Genomic DNA, 18,031 nt, shown 5'->3' with positions numbered 1-18,031 from the left:
ATTCGATCGTCGGTATCCCGATACCTTGTTCAATCTCGTTACCGGCAAGTCTCTTTACTCGTTCCGTAACACATCATCCCGTGATCAACTCCTTGATCACATTGTGCACATTATGATGATGTCCTACTAAGTGGGCCCAGAGATACCTCTCCGTCACACGGAGTGACAAATCCCACTCTCGATTCGTGCCAACCCAACAGACACTTTCGGAGATACCTGTAGTGTACCTTTATAGCCACCCAGTTACGTTGTGACGTTTGGCACACCCAAAGTATTCCTACGGTATCCGGGAGTTGCACAATCTCATGGTCTAAGGAAATGATACTTGACATTAGAAAAGCTTTAGCATACGAACTACATGATCTTGTGCTAGGCTTAGGATTGGGTCTTGTCCATCACATCATTCTCCTAATGATGTGATCCCGTTATCAATGACATCCAATGTCCATGGTCAGGAAACCATAACCATCTATTGATCAACGAGCTAGTCAACTAGAGGCTTACTAGGGACATGGTGTTGTCTATGTATCCACACATGTATCTGAGTTTCCTATCAATACAATTCTAGCATGGATAATAAACGATTTCATGAACAAGGAAATATAATAATAATCAATATTATTATTGTCTCTAGGGCATATTTCCAACATTCTCCCACTTGCACTAGACTCAATAATCCAGTTCACATCGATATGTGACTAACACTCAAGGTCACATCCCCATGTGACTAACACCCAAGAGTTCTGGGTTTGATCATGTTATGCTTGTGAGAGAGGTTTCAGTCAACGGGTCTGCAACATTCAGATCCGTATGTACTTCGCAAATTTCTATGTCATCTTGTAGATGCAACTACTACGCTACATTTGGAGCTATTCCAAATAACTGTTCTACTATATGAATCCAGTTTACTACTCAAAATAATCTGGATTAGTGTCAAAGTTTGCATTGGCGTAACCCTTTACGACGAACTCTTTTACCACCTCCATAATCGAGAAAATTCCTTAGTCCACTAGTTACTAAGGATACCTTTGACCGTTGTCCTGTGATCCATTCTTGGATCACTCTTGTACCCCTTGACTGACTCATGGCAAGGCACACTTCAGGTGCGGTACACAGCATAGCATACTGTAGAGAGCCTATGACAAAAGCATAGGGTACGACCTTCGTCCTTCCTCTTTCTTCTGCCGTGGTCGAGCTTTAAGTCTTAACTTCATACCTTACAACTCAGGAAAGAACTCCTTCTTTGACTGATCCATCTTGAAAACCTTCAAGATCATGTCAAGGTATGTGCTCATTTGAAAGTACTATTAAGCGTTTTGATCTATCCTTATAGATCTAAATGCTCAATACTCAAGTAGCCTAATCCAGGTTTTCCCTCGAAAAACACTTTTCAAATAACTCTGCATTCTTTCCAGAAATTCTACATCATTTCTGATCAACAATATGTCAACAACATATATTTATCAGAAATTCTATAGTGCTCCCACTCACCCTTTTGGAAATACAAGTTTCTCATAAACTTTGTATAAACCAAAAAATCTTTGCTCATCATCAAAGCATACATTCCAACTCCGAGGTGCTCACTCCAGCCCTTAGAAGGATTGCTGGAGCTTTGCATACTTATTAGCATCTTTCAGGATTGACAAAACCTTCCGGTTGTATCACATACAATCTTTCCTCAAGAAAATCGTCGAGGAAACAATGTTTTGACATCCTATCTGCAAGATTTCATAAATAATGTAGTAATCGCTAATATAATTCCAACAGACTCTTAGCATCGCTACGAGTGAGAAAGTCTCACCGTAGTCAACTCCTTGAACTTGTCGGAAAACATCTTAACGACAAGTCGAGCTTTCTTAATGGTGATACTTACCATCATTGTCCGTCTTCCTTTTAAAATCCATATGTACCTAACAGCCTTACGACCATCAAGTAGTTCTTCCAAAGTCTACACTTTGTTTTCATATATGGATCCTCTCTCGGATTATATGGCCTCGAGCCATTTTGGAATCCAGGCCCACCATCGCTTCTCCATAGCTCGTAGGTTCATTGTTGTCTAGCAACATGACTTCCAAGACAGGATTACGTACCACTCTGAAGTAGTACGCATCCTTGTCATCCCACGAGGTTTGGTAGTGACTTGATCTGAAGTTTCATGATCACTATCATAAGCTTCCACTTCAATTGGTGTAGGTGCCACAGGAACAACTCCCTGTGCCCTGCCACACACTAGTTGAAGAGACGGTTCAATAACCTCATCAAGTCTCCACCATCCTCCCACTCAATTCTTTTGAGAGAAACTTTTCCTCGAGAAAGGACCCGATTCTAGAAACAATCCCTTATTGCTTTCGAATCTGAGACAGGAGGTATACCCAATTGTCTTGGGTGTCCTATGAAGATGCATTTATCTACTTTGGGTTCGAGCTTATCAGCCTGAAACTTTTCCACATAAGCGTCGCAGCCCCAAACTTTTAAGAAATGACAGCTTAGGTTTCTCTAAACCATAGTTCATACGGTGTCATCTCATCGGAATTACGTGGTGCCCTATTTAAAGTGAATGTGGTTGTCTCTAATGCCTAACCCATAAACTATTGTGGTAATTCAATAAGAGACATCATGGTATGCATCATATCCAATAGGGTGCAGTTATGATGTTCGGACACACCATCACACTATGGTGTTCCAGGCTGTATTAGTTGTGAAACAATTTCCACAGTGTCTTAATTCTGTGCCAAACTCGTATTTCAGATATTCATCTCTATGATCATATCATAAATATTTTATCCTCTTGTCATGATGATCTTTCAACTTCACCCTGAAATTACTTGAACCTTTCAATAATTTAGACTCGTGATTCATTAAGCAAATATACTCAACATCTACTCAAATCATCTGTGAAGTAAGAACATAACGATATCCACTACACGCCTCAGCACTCATTGGACTGCACACATCAAAATGTATTACTTCCAACAAGTTGCTTTCTAGTTCCATTTTACTGAAAACGAGGCTTTCAGTCATCTTGCCCATGTGGTATGATTTGCATGTCTCAAGTGATTCAAAATCAAGTGAGTCCAAACGGTCCATTTGCATGGAGTTTCTTCATGCATATATACCAATAGGCATGGTTCGCATGTCTCAAGTGATTCAAAATCAAGTGAGTCCAAAGATCCATCAACATGGAGCTTCTTCGTGCGTTTTATACCAATATGACTCAAATTGCAGTGCCACAAGTATGTGGTACTATCATTACTATCTTATATCTTTTGGCATGAACATGTGTATCACTACGATCGAGATTCAATAAACCATTCATTTTAGGTGCAAGACCATTGAAGGTATTATTCAAATAAACAGAGTAACCATTATTCTCCTTAAATGAATAACCGTATTGCGATAGACATAATCCAATCACGTCTATGCTCAATGCAAACACCAAATAACAATTATTTAGGTTTAACACCAATCTCGATGGTAGAGGGAGCCTGTGATGCTTGATCATATCAACATTGGAAACACTTCCAACACATATCGTCAGCTCACCTTTAGCTAGTCTCCGTTTATTTCGTAGCTTTTATTTCGAGTTACTAACTCTTAGCAACCGAACCGGTATCTAATACCCTGGTGCTACTAGGAGTACTAGTAAAGTACACATCAACACAATGTATATCCAATGTACTTCTATCGACCTTGCCAGCCTTCTAATCTACCAAGTATCTAGGGTAATTCTGCTCCAGTGGCTGTTCCCCTTATTACAGAAGCACTTAGTCTCGGGTTTGGGTTCAACCTTGGGTTTCTTCACTAGAGCAGCAACTGATGTGCCGTTTCATGAAGTATCCCTTCTTGCCCTTGCCCTTCTTGAAACTAGTGGTTTCACCAACCATCAACAATTGATGCTCCTTCTTGATTTCTACTTTTGTGGTGTCAAACATCGCGAATATCTCAAGGATCATCATATATGTCCCCGATATATTATAGTTCATCACGAAGCTCTAGCAGCTTGGTGGTAATGACTTCGGAGAAACATCACTGTCTCATCTGGAAGATCAACTCCCACTCGATTCAAATGATTGTTGTACTCAGACAATCTGAGCACAAGCTCAACAATTGAGCTTTTCTCCCTTAGTTTGCAGGCTAAGAAAATCGTCGGAGGTCTTATACCCCTTGATGTGGGCACGAGCCTGAAATCCCAATTTCAGCCCCCAAAACATCCCATATGTTTCGCGATGTTTCAAAATGTCTTCGGTGCCTCCACTCTAAACCGTTTAATTGAACTATCACGTAGTTATCAAAACGTGTATGTCAGATGTTCGCAACATCCACAGACGACGTTCGAGGTTCAGCACACTGAGCGGTGCATTAAGGACATAAGCCTTCTATTAAGCAATGAGGACAATACTCAGTTTACGGACATAGTCCGCATAATTGCTACTATCAACTTTCAACTAAATTTTCTCTAGGAACATATCTAAACAGTAGAACTATAGTGTGAGTTACGACATAATTTGCAAAGTCCTTTTGACTATGTTCAGGATAATTAAGTTCATCTTATGAACTCCCACTCAGATAGACATCCCTCTAGTCATCTAAGTGATTACATGATCCGAGTCAACTAGGCCGTGTCCGATCATCACGTGAGACGGACTAGTCAACATCGGTGAACATCTTCATGTTGATCGTATCTACCATACGACTCATGCTCGACCTTTCGGTCTCTTGTGTTCCGAGGCCATGTCTGTACATGCTAGGCTCGTCAAGTCAACCTAAGTGTTTTGCATGTGTTCTGAGGCCATGTCTGTACATGCTAGGCTCGTCAACACCCATTGTATTCGAACGTAAGAATCTATCACACCCGATCATCACGTGGTGCTTCGAAACGATGAACTTTCGCAACGGTGCACAGTTAGGGGGAAAATTTTCTTGAAATTTTAATGAGGGATCATCTTATTTACTACCGTCGTTCTAAGCAAATAAGATGTATAAACATGATAAACATCACATGCAATCAAATAGTGACATGATATGGCCAATATCATATTGCTCCTTTTGATCTCCATCTTTGGGGCTCCATGATCATCATCGTCACCGGCATGACACCATGATCTCCATCATCATGATCTCCATCATCGTGTCTTCATGAAGTTGTCTCGCCAACTATTACTTCTACTACTACAGCTAACGGTTAGCAATAAAGTAAAGTAATTACATGACGTTTATGTGACACGCAGGTCATAAATAAATTAAGACAACTCCTATGGCTCCTGCCAGTTGTCATACTCATCGACATGCAAGTCGTGATTCCTATTACAAGAACATGATCAATCTCATACATCACATATCATTCATCACATTCTTCTTGGCCATATCACATCACATAGCATACCCTGCAAAAACAAGTTAGACGTCCTCTAATTGTTGTTTGCATGTTTTACGTGGCTGCTATGGGTTTCTAGCAAGAACGTTTCTTACCTACGCAAAAACCACAACGTGATATGCCAATTGCTATTTACCCTTCATAAGGACCCTTTTCATTAAATCCGATCCGACTAAAGTGGGAGAGACAGACACCCGCCAGCCACCTTATGCAACTAGTGCATGTTTGTCGGTGGAACCGGTCTCACGTAAGCGTACGTGCAAGGTTGGTCCGGACCGCTTCATCCCACAATGCCGCCGAATCAAGATTGGACTAGTAAAGGTAAGCATATTGAACAAAATCAACGCCCACAACTACTTTGTGTTCTACTCGTGCATAGAATCTACGCAATAGACCTAGCTCTGATACCACTGTCGGGGAACGTAGCAGAAATTCAAAATTTTCCTACGTGTCACCAAGATCTATCTATGGAGAGACCAGCAACGAGGGGAAGGAGAGTGCATCTACATACCCTTGTAGATCGCTAAGCGGAAGCGTTCAAGAGAACGGGGTTGATGGAGTCGTACTCGTCGTGATCCAAATCACCGATGATCCTAGTGCCGAACGGACGGCACCTCCGTGTTTAACACACATATAGCCCGGTGACGTCTCCCATGCCTTGATCCAACAAGGAGAGAGGGAGAGGTTGAGGAAGACTCCATCCAGCAGCAGCACAACGGCGTGGTGGTGGTGGTGGTGGAGGAGCGTGGTGATCCAGCAGGGCTTCGCCAAGCACCGCGAGATATGAGGAGGGAGAGAGGTAGGGCTGTGCCAGCAAGAGGAGAGGAACTCACGTGTTGTGGGCAGCCCAAACCTCAAGTATATATAAGGGAAGGGGAGGGGCTGCGCCCCCACCTAGGGTTCCCTCCCTAGGGGTGGCGGCAGCCCCCTAGATCCCATCTAGGGGCGGCCAAGGGGAGGGAAGAGGGGGAGGCATACCAGGGTGGGCCTTAGGGCCCATCTGCCCTAGGGTTTGCCCCCCTTTCCCACTCCCTTGCGCCTTGGGCCTTGGTGGGGGGGCGCACCAGCCCACCTGGGGCTGGTCCGCTCCCACACTTGTTCCATGCATCCCTCCGGGGCTTGTGGCCCCACTTGGTGGACCCCCGGGACCCTCCCGGTGGTCCCGGTACGTTACCGATGAAACCTGAAACTTTTCCGGTGACCAAAACAGGACTTCCCATATATAAATCTTTACCTCCGGACCATTCCGGAACTCCTCGTGACGTCTGGGATCTCATCCGGGACTCCGAACAACATTCGGTAACCACGTATATCTATTCCTTATAACCCTAGCGTCATCGAACCTTAAGTGTGTAGACCCTACGGGTTCGGGAACCATGCAGACATGACCGAGACGTTCTTTGGTCAATAACCAACAGCGGGATCTGGATACCCATGTTGGATCCCACATGCTCCACGATGATCTCATCGGATGAACCACGATGTCAAGGACTTAATCAATCCCGTATACAATTCCCTTTGTCTAGCGGTACGATACTTGCCCGAGATTCGATCGTCGGTATCCCGATACCTTGTTCAATCTCGTTACCGGCAAGTCTCTTTACTCGTTCCGTAACACATCATCCCGTGATCAACTCCTTGATCACATTGTGCACATTATGATGATGTCCTACCGAGTGGGCCCAGAGATACCTCTCCATCACACGGAGTGACAAATCCCAGTCTCGATTTGTGCCAACCCAACAGACACTTTCAGAGATACCTGTAGTGTACCTTTATAGCCACCCAGTTACGTTGTGACGTTTGGCACACCCAAAGTATTCCTATGGTATCCGGGAGTTGCACAATCTCATGGTCTAAGGAAATGATACTTGACATTAGAAAAGCTTTAGCATACGAACTACATGATCTTGTGCTAGGCTTAGGATTGGGTCTTGTCCATCACATCATTCTCCTAATGATGTGATCCCGTTATCAATGACATCCAATGTCCATGGTCAGGAAACCGTAACCATCTATTGATCAACGAGCTAGTCAACTAGAGGCTTACTAGGGACATGGTGTTGTCTATGTATCCACACATGTATCTGAGTTTCCTATCAATACAATTCTAGCATGGATAATAAACAATTATCATGCAAGGAAATATAATAATAATCAATATTATTATTGTCTCTAGGGCATATTTCCAACAAAACCACCTTTCCCTGTTAGAATAAAGGATCATGCTAAAGCTTCAATTGTGGTTCATAAAAGCAATATTAGAACTTATACACCTCCTGAACAAGTTAAAGTAGAACCTAATATTGCTATTGTTAAAGATCTCTTGTCTGATAATATTGATGGGCATGTCATTCAGTTCTGCAGTGAAACCGCTAGAATTGATAAACCTTGTGCTAAAGATAAACATAGACCTGTGGTAGGCGTGCCTGTTATTTCTGTTAAAATAGGAGATCATTGTTATCATGGCTTATGTGATATGGGTGCTAGTGCTAGTGTTATACCTTATGACTTGTATAAAGAAATTAAGCATAAAATTGCACCTGCTGAGTTAGAAGATATTGATGTCACAATTAAACTTGCCAATAGAGATACTATTTCAGCAGTGGGAATTGTTAGAGATGTTGAAGTATTGTGTGGGAAAACTAAATATCCTGCTGATTTTCTTGTTCTCAGTTCCCCACAAGATAGCTTTTGTCCCATTATATTTGGTAGACCCTTCTTGAACACTGTTAATGCTAAGATAGATTGCGAAAAGAATGTTGTTACTATTGGCTTGGATGATATGATTCATGAGTTTAATTTCTCTAAATTTAGTAAGCAACACCGTGAAGAAGAATTGCCTAGTAAGGATGAAATTATTGGTCTTGCTTCTATTGCTGTACCTCCTAGTGATCCTTTAGAACACTATTTGCTAGACCATGAAAATGATATGTTTATGAATGAAAGAAGGGAAATAGATGAAATATTCTTTAAACAGGAACCTATTCTGAAACACAATTTGCCTGCCGAAATCCTAGGGGATCCTCCTGAAGGAAATATGCCCTAGAGGCAATAATAAAGTTATTATTTATTTCCTTATTTCATGATAAATGTTTATTATTCATGCTAGAATTGTATTATCCGGAAACATAATACTTGTGTGAATACATAGACAAACCAAACGTCACTAGTATGCCTCTACTTGACTAGCTCGTTAATCAAAGATGGTTATGTTTCCTAACCATAGACATGTGATGTCATTTGATTAACGAGATCACATTATTAGGAGAATGATGTGATTGACATGACCCATTCCATTAGCTTAGCACCCGATCGTTTAGTATGTTGCTATTGCTTTCTTCATGACTTATACATGTTCCTATGACTATGAGATTATGCAACTCCCGTTTGCCGGAGGAACACTTTGTGTGCTACCAAATGTCACAACGTAACTGGGTGATTATAAAGGAGCTCTACAGGTGTCTCCAAAGGTCAATGTTGGGTTGGCGTATTTCGAGATTAGGATTTGTCACTCCGATTGTCGGAGAGGTATCTCTAGGCCCTCTCGGTAATGCACATCACATAAGCCTTGCAAGCATTGCAACTAATGAGTTAGTTGCGGGATGATGTATTACGAAATGAGTAAAGAGACTTGCCGGTAACGAGATTGAACTAGGTATTGAGATACTGTCGATCGAATTTCGGGCAAGTAACATACCGATGACAAAGGGAACAACGTATATTGTTATGCGGTCTGACCGATAAAGATCTTCGTAGAATATGTGGGAGCCAATATGAGCATCCAGGTTCCGCTATTGGTTATTGACCGGAGACGTGTCTCAGTCATGTCTACATTGTTCTCGAACCCGTAGGGTCCGCACGCTTAAGGTTTCAATGACAGATATATTATGAGTTTATGCATTTTGATGTACCGAAGTTTGTTCGGAGTCCCGGATGTGATCACAGACATGACGAGGAGTCTCGAAATGGTCGAGACATAAAGATTGATATATTGGAAGCCTATATTTGGATATCGGAAGTGTTCCGGGTGAAGTCGGGATTTTACCGGAGTACCGGGAGGTTACCGGAACCCTCCGGGAGGTATATGGGCCTTAGTGGGCTTTAGTGGAAGAGAGGAGAGGTGGCCAGGGCTGGGCCGCGCGCCCCTCCCCCTAGTCCGAATAGGACAAGGAGAGGGGGCGGCGCCCCCCTTCCTTCTCTCTCTCCTCTTTCCCCCTCCCGAATCCTATTCCAACTAGGAAAGGGGGGAATCGTACTCCCGGTGGGAGTAGGACTCCTCCTGGCGCGCCCTCCTCCTGGCCGGCCACACCTCCCCCTTGTTCCTTTATATACGGAGGCAGGGGGCACCCCTAGACACATAAGTTGATCCACGTGATCATATTCTTAGCCGCGTGCGGTGCCCCCTTCCACCATAATCCTCGATAATATTGTAGCGGTGCTGAAAGTGCAACTATCCCTAGGTGGTTTTGGTAATTCATAACAATATATAGCTCATTGAGCTAATGCTATTCCAAGATGACTATTTCAGGAAAGCTCAATGATTGGCATGGCATGGATGTGAAAGTGGAACCCTCAAAATGCTAAGGACAAAGGATTGGCTCAAGCTCAAAAGCTCAAGACTCTTCATTTTATATTTTAGTGATCCAAGATCACATTGAGTCTTTAGAAAAATCCAATACTATCAAGGAGGGATGAGGTGTTGCTTAATGAGCCTCTTGCTTCATGTGCTTAATGATATGCTCCAAAACCCTCAACTACTTTCCCATATCCACATATTACCTAAACCCTAAGCCAAACTCGGTCCTACCGATTCTTTCTATCCGGCGCCACCGAGTTTCACTTGTCATAAGCCACTGCCAAACCCTAGCAATTCGGTTCTACCGATAGGGATCTCGGTCTCACCGAGATGGGATTGCAAACTCTCTGTTTCCCTTTCGTAACTTTTTGGTCTCACCGAAAGAGCGAATCGGTCCCACCGAGATTGCAATGTAAACTCTTTGTTTCCCTTTTGTAACTTTTCGGTCTCACCGAAAGAGCAAATCGGTCCCACCGAGTTTGCCTGACCAACTCTCTGGTTAGCTTATTACCAAACTCGGTCTCACCGAGTTTGTGTAATCGGTCTCACCGAGATTACGTTATGCCCAAACCCTAACCATATCGGTCCTACCGAGTTGCATGTCAGTCCCACCGAAAATCTCTAACGGTCACTAGGTTTACCTTTTCGGTCCGACCGAGTTTGTTGATTCGGTCCCACCGAGATTGGAAAACTGTGTGTAACGGTTGGATTTTGTGTGGAGGCTATATATACCCCTCCACCTCCTCTTCATTCGTGGAGAGAGCCATCAGAACACATACACAATTCCAACTCATATGTTCTGAGAGAGAACCACCTACTCATGTGTTGAGACCAAGATATTCCATTCCTACCATATGAATCTTGATCTCTAGCCTTCCCCAAGTTGCTTTCCACTCAAATCTTCTTTCCACAAAATCCAAATCCTATGAGAGAGAGTTGAGTGTTGGGGAGACTATCATTTGAAGCACAAGAGCAAGGAGTTCATTACCTACACACCATTTGTTACTTCTTGGAGAGTGGTGTCTCCTAGATTGGCTAGGTGTTACTTGGGAGCCTCCGACAAGATTGTGGAGTTGAACCAAGGAGTTTGTAAGGGCAAGGAGATCGCCTACTTCGTGAAGATCTACCGCTAGTGAGGCAAGTCCTTCGTGGGCGATGGCCATGGTGGGATAGACAAGGTTGCTTCTTCGTGGACCCTTCGTGGGTGGTTGCTTCTTCGTGGACCCTTCATGGGTGGAGCCCTCCGTGGACTCGCGCAACCATTACCCTTCGTGGGTGGAGCCCTCCGTGGACTCGCGCAACCGTTACCCTTCGTGGGTTGAAGTCTCCATCAACGTGGATGTAGGATAGCACCACCTATCCGAACCACGGGAAAAACATCCGTGTCTCCAATTGCGTTTGAATTCTCCAAACCCTTCCCTTTACATTCTTGCAAGTTGCATGCTTTACTTTCCGCTGCCAATATACTCTTTGCATGCTTGCTTGAATTGTGTGATGATTGCTTGACTTGTCCTACAATAGCTAAAATCTGCCAAGAACTAAAATTGGGAAAAGGTTAAGTTTTTATTTGGTCAAGTAGTCTAATCACCCCCCTCTAGACATACTTTCGATCCTACAAGTGGTATCAGAGCTTTGGTCTCCATTTGCTTTGATCTCCATAGCTTTTGGTGGTCATAGCCTTGGTTTCACAACCTAGGAGAGTATGGCGTCTAGCGAGGGAAATTATCACCGTAGAGGTCCTTACTTTGATGGTACTAATTTTGCTAGTTGGAAGCATAAAATGAAAATGCATATTCTTGGACATAACCCCGCCGTTTGGGCTATTGTGTGTGTTGGTTTGCAAGGTGACTTCTTTGATGGGAAAGAACCAAACCGTGAAGCTACCGCGGATGAGTTGAAGATGTTGCAATACAATGCTCAAGCTTGTGATATTCTCTTCAACGGATTGTGCCCCGAAGAATTCAACAAAATCAGCCGTCTTGAGAATGCAAAGGAAATTTGGGACACTTTGATTGATATGCACGAAGGTACCGACTCCGTCAAGGAATCCAAGTTGGATGTGCTTCAAAGTCAACTTGACAAGTTCAAAATGAAGGATGGTGAAGGTGTCGCTGAAATGTACTCTAGGCTTGCTCTCATCACAAATGAGATTGCCGGCTTAGGAAGTGAAGAGATGACCGATAGATTCATCATCAAGAAGATTCTAAGAGCCTTGGATGGAAAATATGATACCGTGTGCACATTGATCCAAATGATGCCCAATTACAAAGATCTCAAGCCAACGGAGGTGATTGGAAGAATTGTTGCTCATGAGATGTCACTTAAGGATAAAGAGGAACTTCACAACAAATCAAGTGGTGCCTACAAAGCCTCATGTGAAGCCCCTACATCATCAAGTGAGAAACAAAACTTCAATGAAGAATTGAGCTTAATGGTGAAGAACTTCAACAAGTTCTACAAGAGTAGAAGCAAAGATAGAAGCTTCAAGTCAAGGTCCTACAATGACAAAAGATCTTCTAGTCGAGAGCGAAACTGCTACAGTTGTGGAAGACCCGGACACTATTCCAATGAGTGTACGGCTCCCTACAAGAGAAGAGAAGATTCTCCAAAAAGAAGAAGCAAAGAATCACCACCAAGAGAGAGAAGGAGTAGAGATGATCGTTATGAACGAAGATACTCACGGAGAAGCAAGGATTCGGAAAGGAAGGAAAAATCATCAAGGAGCTACACAAAACGAAGACATCAAGCTCATGTTGGTGAATGGGTATCCGGCTCCGACTCCGACAGCCACTCCGAGAGAAGTTATCACTCCGACTCCGAAGATACTCAAGATGAAGGTGTTGCCGGTCTAGCACTTGTGTCAACCAACTCCTACGACATATTTGACTCACCAAATGAAGGAATTGGAAGATGCTTCATGGCCAAAGGTCCTAAGGTAACACACCCCGAGTATGTTGATTTCAATAGTGATGAAGATGACTTGTTAGGTGATGATTTGCTTGTTGACAACTCTAGTGATGAATACTATGATGAAACGTCAATTAATCATGCTAATCAAGATAAAACGAATGACAATGATAAGGAGAAGATTGAGGCTCTAACTAAAGAACTAAACACTCTTAAGTTAGCTCATGAAACTATCTTCGAAGATCATCGAGAACTTTTAAGAGCTCATGAGAAATTACGCTTTGAAAAGCTCAATCTTGAGCAAGAGCATGAGTTCTTAAAAGCAATCAATGATGATCTCCGCAAGAAAAGTTCTTCTTACATTGCCAAGCGTTTACTCTTATCCACTTACATGCCTCAAGTCAAGTCTAGTAACAAGAACAAGAAAGATTCTTCCTCTAGCAGTAACAATGATCATGCTAAATCCAATATTGTTGCTTCTAGTAGTTCTCTTGATTCCACTAATGATTCTCTTAGCCAAGTTACACTTGAGCAAGAAAATAGCTTATTGAAGGGAATTATAGAGAAAGGAGTGTACAAAAGCCTTGCCGGGAGTAAGCAATTCGAGGAAATTGTGCGCAAGCAAGGAATGCACCGGAAGAATCAAGGTGTTGGTTTTGAACGAAAGTTCAATGCCAATGGAGTTGAGTGGGAAGAAGATCAATACCCCAAGACAAAGTTTGTTCCTCAACAAGAGAAGTATGATACTTCTTTCAAGGGGACACAAGCTCAAGATGATCTTCCACCACAAGACTACAAGCAAAAAGGCAAGGACAAGCTTCAAGAGGAAATTGATGCATTTGAAGAAGCTCCTAAGACCTTAGTCAAGTGGATTCCCAAGACTACTTCAAGTTCCACTTCATCAAGTACGACTACAACTCCAAGGATTCCCATCAAGATGGTGTGGATCCAAAAGAAGAAGAACTAGAGAGTTCTTGAGGGTGACTCCGCCAACATACTTCACTCTTATCATTTTGGCAAGAACAAGTGCAATCAACTTCCACATCTTGCACTAGTTCAAGGAGTCACAAACCCTCTTGTTGGTAAGACAAGGGACAAGGTAACCTAAAAGTTTTCATGGACATCATCTTGTGTGTGCATCACTCTATGTCTATGGATATCCTTGTTTGTTCCTTGTGGGACTAACCCATGTAGGTATTGAAAGTGCAATTCACTCAAATGGATAGCTCCAAGTGATCTACATCAACATTGAGCATCCACATCTTCAACATCTACATGAAGTCATCATCGACAAAACCCGAGGTTAGTTCATCCCTCTAAGGGGGGATATCACATCTAGGGGGAGCTTTACTCTAAGACTTGAGCTAAAGCAACTCTAAAGATGTGAACACAACAATGCTTTATGTAAAAGTGGTAACCCCACTTGAGCTTAAACGATGAGTATGACCTATGATCAAGTGTTCTCACTTGACTCCTAAGTCAATATACTCATATATAGATGACCTTGTCATCGCAAATTGCTTGATAGATGCTAGAATTGGTTGTGCATGCCTTGTCACATATTTCATTTGCCATCTTATTGTGTGAGCATGCTGGTTGCATATTTTACTCATTCGAGGACATCCACTTGTTGTTTTGATTGTTTGGTTTTATTTCCTTTTGCCAAGTGGATGGACAAGAATGCCTAAGAACCTCCTCTAGCTATCTATGCTTTTCTCGTCTCAAACTCTATTCATGCTACATCACAAAATTTGATCAAGTCAGATTCGAACCACTCTGTGTGAGGAGCGCTCGGAGTCCCCGATTCGTCATAGACTTAAACTTCCAAAACCTCTTTATGATTCTCGGTCTGACCGATACCCTACTTTCGGTCCTACCGAGATCATTAAGTTGATCTAGGTTTTCGATCTCGGTGCAACCGATTTGAACCATTCGGTCACACCGAGTTGCAACAACTGTATACAGTTTTGCATCTCGGTGCCACCGAGTTGTTCCACTCGGTCACACCGACAGGGTCGGGCTATATATAGTCACGGGCAAAAATTTGGAAATTTCTCCGAACCCCTTCGCCCGCGCGATAGCCTGCTCTGCCAACTTGGTCTCCGGATCGTCTCCTCGCCGCCAGCCGCCTCCAGTCGCTGGTCTCCGTCGCCGTCAACGGAAATTCAACCCCGCCGTTGCCGCCGTAGCGAGTCTCCGCCGAACTAGGGTATGGACTCGATCTTTGTGCTATTCCCCAATCCGATTCTTAGCACATTGTGATCATCATGATTCTTGCCACGTTTGTTAAACTTCTATCCAGTCAATGAACTCGTAGATTAGGTTTAATTCGAAAATTTTAGGGTTAGGTTTCCGCCGAAACCATCTCGGACCCACCGAGTTGAAAAACTCGGTCCCACCGATTTGGCTTATGCCATTGCACAAGTGAGACTCGGTCTGACCGAGAATTACTTATCGGTGTGACCGATTTTGGAACTCTGTGAAACCCTAGCAGTCTCGGTGCCACCGAACTGTGACTCGGTCTGACCGAGTTCACTAGTTTAGGTGCCAAAACTGCTTCGGTATCACCGAGTTTAGAAATCGGTAGATCCGAGATGCTTTCAGTGGGAAACTAAAACTAAGTTTTTGAATTATTCTTTTGCAAAAATCTCTGCATTTTGTGATGCTTATCCACTCTATCTCATCTATAACCTATTCACAGGGTCAGCAGTCAGAGTTTGCATCATGTCAGACCAAAGTGATAGCCAGAACTTGTCAGAGCAGCAAGTGCAGATGAGTGAGGGCACTAGTCCCTCAAGTTCCTCAGATGATGGCAGCAGGAGCACCCCTAGCAATCTGCCTAAAGCTGCCACAAGACAGAGAAAGAAGAGAACCTCAGACTCAGAAGATGAGGATTATGTGGCAGAAGAGGAAGCAACTTCCAAGAGAGTTGAGCCAGCACAGGGCATAAAACCAGGGATGAAGATCAAAAGGCCAGCAGGCAGGCAGCCTATGTCAAAGGCCAGAGCTTCAACTGAGAAGCCCACTCCCATTGAGCCAGTTGCTGCTGAAGGCAAGAAGAGGAAAGAAAGGGTGAAGAAAACTGTAGCCAGAGTGCTTGGCAAGGCTTCCATCATGGAAGATGAGGAGGAAGAAGAAGAGGTAGCTGCACCAGCACCTAAGGCACCCAAGCTGATGGGTGATGCCATAAGAACAGGGGCAGCTGCTTCCAAGGCCAAGCCAGCTCCAAAGCCAAAGCCAAAGAGGAACACAAGAAGCATCCCAGCTACTGAGAAGAACAAGGCCCCAGTGCCTGAAGCTGCAGAAGAAGAAGAAGAGAATGTTCTTAGAAAGCTCAAGCCCAAGATCCCAGACCACAACGATGCTCATCCTGTGGCTGAGGATATGAAACTCAGGAGAGATTCAGGGCTCCGGAAGTGGAGAGAAGCAGACCCGTATGCTTCAAGGAGAAGGACTGCAGTTGACTACAGGTTTCACACCAAGGAGCAGCAAGACTTTTATGAGACAGTGCTGCTAGACAAGAAGCCAATTGTCTGTGATATGAGATGGGTTGATTGGCAATACATCAAGGACAACGAAGAGTACTACCCTGGAGTGCAGGACAGCTTCAAGGCATGTGGAGTAGAGGACTTTGTTGGGCAGAAGCTCACAAAGTGGAACGAGGAACTCATCATGCAGTTCTACTCCACAGCCCATTTCTATCCAGATGGCAGGATTGTATGGATGTCAGAGGGTACGAGGTACCAGTCTACAGTTGCTGAATGGGCTCAGCTGATTAATGCCCCAGAAGAGCATGACGATGACTTGGACATTTATGCCAAGAAGAAGATGGACCACAACTCAATGTCAAACATGTACAAGGAGATTCCAAATGAAGCACTTGATACGTTCAAGTTTGGCTCAGTACACTATCTTCTGTCAGGGCTGCCAACCATCAACTGGATTCTTAGGCACACCCTATTGCCCAAGTCTGGAGATCACAAGATGATCAGGGGCCACGCGATCAACTTGCTTCATATCTTTGACGTGCCACAGAAATTCAAAGTCATGAGCCTTATGATTGAAACAATCAAGAGGACAGCAGCAGACCAGAAGAGGAGCTGTGGATATGCCCCACAGATTCAGGAGCTCATCAACTCTAAGATGGGCACGGGCATATACTTATTGGACAAGGAACACCTGCCCATCCGTCCAGACTTTGAAGATAATCAAGTGGTCATGACTGAGAATGAGCCATCATCTGCCCAAGCACAAGCCAAGAAGGAGAAGGCGAGGAAGGAGAAAGCTGCCAAGATGCCTACTCAAGAGGAGGCATCTGAATATTTCCTGAAAACCAAACAAGAGCAGCTTGGTTACTTGATTGCATCCACCCTGCGGATTGAGCAAGGACTAGCCACCCTAACTCAGAACCAGGCAAGCTTAGAGAGGATCATGGAACAAAAGTTCTATGACTTGGATGTCAAAGTGACAGAGATTCAGACTGCAGTGGAGCAGCTCCAGGATGACATGCAGGAGAGGAGAGGCAAGACTACAACTGATGCCTTTGCCAGAGTGCCACGAGGTCCGAGGTCGTCTGCAGTGCCAGTTGCTGACCCCAGAGCCACCACGTCTGCACCAGCTACAGCCTCAGTTCCACCAGCTCCAGCGTCCACTTCAGCCTCGACTCCGACCACGTCTACAGAAGGCTTCGTCCTTGGAGTGCTCCGGACTCCACCACCACCTGAAGATCAAGCCTGAGTGTCGACTTAGCACTATGCATTTTCTAGGAACTTTTTGGTAACTTGTTGCCAAAGGGGGAGAAAATGTATAGATCATAGGCTTCGAGAGAGAGTGTTGCTTTTATTCTCTCTTGTTTTATTTGGTGGTTTTTCGAACTTTGTTTGCTTTTGTGTGAGATACTATGTCATTGCTCGTGAGACATTGATGATCATGTGTTTGATCATAAGCTACACTTAATGTTTGCTTAATATTATCATCTTATCTATCTTATGTGATCATTCACTATTCTTGGTGATGAGTGCATGTATTTCATTCTTATCATTTTAAGCGCTCCACCAAGATGTATGTGACATGGAAGAGTAACCCATGACTCTAACTCTTTGTGCATTTGCAGTCCAAAGCAAATTTTAAATATGCACAAATTTAGGGGGAGCTCTTACTTGTCACATACT

This window comes from Triticum aestivum, chromosome 7A (assembly GCF_018294505.1).
Source record: "Triticum aestivum cultivar Chinese Spring chromosome 7A, IWGSC CS RefSeq v2.1, whole genome shotgun sequence".
Classification (NCBI taxonomy): Eukaryota; Viridiplantae; Streptophyta; class Magnoliopsida; order Poales; family Poaceae; genus Triticum; species Triticum aestivum.
Note: the sequence above shows the minus strand (reverse complement) of the source record.